This window comes from Notechis scutatus, chromosome 1 (genome assembly GCF_049901735.1).
Source record: "Notechis scutatus isolate UNSWTSFEM ecotype Mainland chromosome 1, rNotScu1.2, whole genome shotgun sequence".
NCBI classification, from domain to species: domain Eukaryota; kingdom Metazoa; phylum Chordata; class Lepidosauria; order Squamata; family Elapidae; genus Notechis; species Notechis scutatus.
In genome coordinates this window covers 115,872,982-115,878,348 of record NC_142009.1, presented here as the reverse complement: position 1 = coordinate 115,878,348, position 5,367 = coordinate 115,872,982, and positions in this window count along the sequence as shown.

The following is a 5,367-nucleotide window of genomic DNA, read 5'->3' as shown; positions in this document are numbered from 1 at the left end:
GTGTCAGTAAAGCGGCTGGGACGGGGCGGAGCCCAGCGAGGAGGAGGGCTGTCAATCAAGACGTCAAGATCAAGATTTTGGCCAATCAGAAATTAGGAATAGCCTCCCCCCCTCCGCCTTCCCCCGGTTGCTTCTTCCTTAGAGGGTCGGTCCTAAAGGTGCCTGACTAGAGAGGCCGAAATGTGGGCTTCTTGTGCTTCTTTGACTGGACCCTCCGAGCAAGACTTTCGCTTTCAGGCTGTTACAGCCTTTTCATCTTTCTCCCGACCGAAACGACAGGCAGACGGGAGAACTGAAAACCAAGTCCTCGCTCTTTCTCTTTCCGTCACATTCCCAGTGATCCTTCTCTAAAATGGGAATGATGCAAACAGAAATATCGATAGTTTTAAACAAAGAAAGTAAACAGTTCAAATAGGTCATTGATCAATAGCTGAGACCAGTTTTAGTTTGCCTGTCTACCCAAGAAATACAGGTTGCTGTGGATAATTTTATTCCATAGGAGCAAATGAACTATTTTAGTAGACGTATCCCCTAAAAATAATTATTTACTTGTTTCCAAAGCCAATTTATCAATTTATCATATGCCAAATGATAAGAGTATATCGTTGTCTCTATATTAACCTATATGTGTATATATATATATTGAGACAACGTTCATCCTGACTGGCTTGAGCATTAAAGCTTTCCCCTGGAACCCAAAGCCACTAACAGTGGTGACGTTAAGTGTATGCCAAATTAAAGTTTTACAGTAAGATGCCACCCAGTGCTCTGTTGTTCCTCTTCCCATTATTTCTATAGGCATTTCTTTCATTCCAGGTCTCTAATGGGGACAAAGCAATAGGGACGGGATGCCATGGCCTTCCAAGCATGTATTCCTCTTAAGATCATATTCCAACCCGCCTATATATTTGTGCATGAAACTTGCTGACTGAGCTCACTTTGCTTCTTCCCTCACCCCTGCAGCGGAGGGTCAGCTTCGGGTACTGTATTGTGAGCAGCTGTCCACTCAAGAACCACTTTTCTGCTGAGGAGAAAACGTAAGGAATCTCCACGTCTGTGTATGAGAAAGAGATATATTAGGGTCCCTTTTTATCGATCCCCAAATATGACAATCCAAACTGGAGAACTTTGATGTGGGAACTAGCCAAAATTTTACAGGCCTGCAGTACCCAAAAAAGCTCTTCCTTTCAGTATCTATAAACAGAGAAACATCCATGCTTTCCCCCACTACCCCAACCCATCACTGAAAAAAGCCACTGCGTCTTCTAAGAGCCACACTAGGAACAGTAAGGAACGGCTGCTCACTGAGCCTTCCAGAACCTCCGCAGCACCCAACCCTGTCCCATGCTGGTAAGGTCGTCTTCCCAAAAGAGCCCTTCCAAGGCATGGAAGCATGAGCTCTGCCTATAAAAAGTGACTTCCTCCAATATCCTAACCAGTCAAGGCTGGGACTTGACTAGGACCAGAATTTACCTAGACAACCTGCTTGCAAAAGCTGTTAAGCCTGGTAAGGCTTGCAACAACCTCATTTGTGACTCAAGAGGCCAGCAGCTTTGCAGCGTCTATCCAGAGCTGCTCCTGTACACGGAAGATCCAATTCAGCTAGCAAAGATTAACATGATGGAGAGGCTTCTCTACACAAATTTATTTTTATAGGGTACACGTAGTGATTGCATGCATTTTTTGCTCACATCACTTCCAAAATGTTCCTGTTTCAGGTCCTCCTTTTCTAAGCCCTGTTTGACTCCAGATGATCCAGATACATGCTGTAGAAGAAACCAGGGCCCCAAGACAATCCAGCTGTTGCTCAGAAGACATACTTTGTGCAACTATTTTCGCAGCTGGGAGGGAGCATTGATTGCTGGTGTGTTTAACTGAATGTTCAGTGTCTCTCTTCACTACTTGTGTCTTTTGATAGCAAACTTTTCGATGATGATTTCCCAGGTGATGGGGATGCACATCAAGGAGGAAAAAAAAAAAACCCAACCCGAATGTGCCAGATTGTAAATACTTTTGCTGAAATGGAATGATGGAGTTTTTGATATTTGCTTGAAATCAAATTCATTATGTCAGCAATGTTCTCAAAATAAACATGCACATATTATGGAACTGTTGCCAAGTTAATTTGCCTAATAAACTGGTGCATCCCTTGAAAGAAATTCATCAGATCCAAAGCAACAAACAAAGAAACAAAAACCATCCCTTTCTAATATTATACAGGCTTGCCAACTTTGTTCTGAGGGGCTCTGTATTTCGTTCAGAAAATGAAGTTTATTGATCATTAACAAAAGATTTTCACCAGCATAAAGCATGAACTTCAAAGCTTCATCTCAATATCCATTTTATAATTTCACCCCATCCTAATACTTTCCTTTTGTTTTTCAAATAAAATACATTTTTGAGGGAATTGAAATACTGAGGTGTCATTCCAAAAGAGCCCTTTGAAATAGATTATTCCTGAATAAGCAATCTGGTTGCTGATTGTAAACAACCAACCTGAATATACTCAATTTGGTTGAACTTTGAAATAAATGCCATAATTCAAATTCTATAAATGTGAACATTTTTGGGTCACTTGTTTTAGTTTATTGCAGCAAAAAAAAAAAAAGTTCAAAAGATTTAACAGCAATTAAAATTAGCAGTTTATGGTTCCCTAAGACATTGTAAATATGAATATAATAATAGTCTCTTAAAATTCATTTTATTCTGTAATGTAACTCTTCATTTGTATATTGCAATATAGTTTCAGTGCCGGCCCCCTTTGTAAATCACTGATTGGTTTATTTTACTCTCTTTGAATAAGTAATCCCTTTGCAAGATTAATTTAAAAATCAGTAACCAGTAAAATTTCATAAGTTTTACATGTCTGTTTTGCTTTTTGCTTTGGAATTCTGGCAAAAAAAGGTGCTTTTTCTAATATCTTGCAAAGGAGAACTTTAAAAGTTCAGGGACAGCATTGAACACCAAAACAACGCATTTGCAGCTTCAGTGGCAACAGTGATGGAACTAAGAAGTATACTAAGAAAAAGAATGTTCAACTTTTTAAAGCCCATTGCTTTTGTGTTACTTTTCATTTTACTCGTGGCTCTTAACCCATCTTCCTATTTTGGCAACAAGGACAAAGCAACGTATGACTCCAAAATCAGACCAGCCAGCCCCAATGCTGCTCCCCACACTCTGCCCAAAAAATTTCAAAGCTATTCAGAATCCCACCACACAAAGCTAGGAAATTTTACAGAAAAGGGAAGGAAGCATCTGGAGTCATTCCACAGCTATCTGCTCTTCCTGCCTCGCACTTTCCCTTAGCCTTACAGACAATCTTCTATACAGTCTGGCCACCTTTCTCTGACCCTTCCAGAGATGCCAGGTATTGAATTTAAGAAATGTGATGACCTGTTCTCAGGTGAGCTGTTGGTTCCCTACAACCCCCTAAAAAAGAAAGGGACATTTTCTCTTTGGATGAGGATAATTTCAGTGAGGGTTCCTTGGTGCCCTCTGAGCTTGGTTATTTTCTTGCAGATGTTTCATTGGACAAACTAGGTAATGAAACATCTGCAAGAAAACAACAAAGCAGAAAGTACCAAGGACTCCTCATTTCAACCCGAGCTACAAAGATTATCTTCTCTCTTGGTAATTTCAATGAGTTATCCATACTCTTCTGTCTAATGTAGAGATGGATGACAAGAAAGATTGTTCTGCTAATAAATTCTCAGCTGAATTTAGTTATTCTCGTACAAGCCATCTGCTTACTATAGATTTCATTCTGAGAAAGCGAGTGCAGTTTTTTTTAAAAATTAAATGGCCAGAAGAATTATCATTCTTGAAATTGCTGCATATGTGCAATCTATTTACCCTCCCTTATTTAAACTGTGACCCCCCACCCCAGTCCGTACTATTTGGGGACCAAAGCCTAGGACAGTGAGAAAGAGAGAGGATTTACTTCCATTAACATTTAAGCTTTCCCAATCTGGCATCCAATATACTGTATTACAGATGTATTACAACTATGACTCTTATCACCTCCAACCACCATGTCACCGAGCACAATGGGCTTTGTAGTCTAAGAAAATAGCTTCAATGTAATGAAGACTGTTGGGAAGGCTGGTTATAATAAGAGGTTAGTAGTGTAACATATCTGAAGCGCCAAGTTGGGAAAGATTATTTTGGAATACCCTGTTCCACTCATGTTCATCATCTTTGCAACTTAACCATTAAATGTCTTTCAGTGTTCCTTTTGGTTTTCTTCTTCAACCTTGTACATTTCCGTGGGGATCTCTATGAAAAAGCAATAGAACATGTTATGCTCAATAAATAAATACATTTCTTAAGTAAATGTGTTTCTTCAGTTTGTGTCTTACTATGGAAATGCCCTAGAGAAAAGGTAGGGCTATTAAAGAAAAACGTTTCCTTTTGTTTCCAGAGGAAAAAAGAAACCTAAAATTGGAAAGCCTTTGCATAAATTGAAAACAAGCCTAATCCAATATAAGGAATCTTCTGGATCCATCAGGTCAGTTCTGAATGCAAAATTGTGGGAGGATTACAAAGATTTTCTTCGTGTCATCAGAATTTTTTTGTTTCCCTGTGTGTGTCTGGATTTCATTGGGTCTTTGCAACTGCACGTCAGTACTGCTCATTGATTTTGTTTCAGTCAAGAAAGAAAAGTAAGAGTGTTTGTCAAGCATTGTTATTGCCACAACTTTCTACACACACAACAGAAGTGAATTCCAACCACTTCTAAGTAAGCAAGTGTTTAAGATGCTAAAATAATAGTAGTTGAAAATAAACAAGAAAGGATATTTGTGGAATGAATTTAGGATCAAAGCATTGTAAATTTATTGATGGGATTTCATGAAGATGGAATTAAAAAGTTTCACACTGGTTTAAAATTATTTCCCACGGTCAAGGCAATAGGAGAGATATTTTAAGAATTCATTCTTGATCTCTGTTCTGCTAATAAAGACTAATGTTCTTATGTCTCTAGAGAAGTACATTGTTGGGGGTGTGGAACCCATTGCAAAAATACATACTGCTCCAAATCAAGGACCTCTGAGCTCTAAATGGTTGCCCAAAGGGATAGTGGCCATACAAAACATATATTCATTTATTGCATCTGAAAGTTGGTTCAGCTGTCATCAAGGATTCTCTGCCTGGGAAAAACTACCCAATGCAATTTCTCTTCTTAGTGACCCCTTTATTTAGTTGTCTACCATCTAATTGTGCGAAGGACAGGGGACTAAAATTAATCTTTGTACAATAATGATCTATCCTGTGTGAAGGCTGAATTATCCCTTTTCTTCTACTTCCCATTACTTGGGAATAATTATTGATTTCTGTTTTTGATCCTATATAAATTCATTTGGAAGTAGA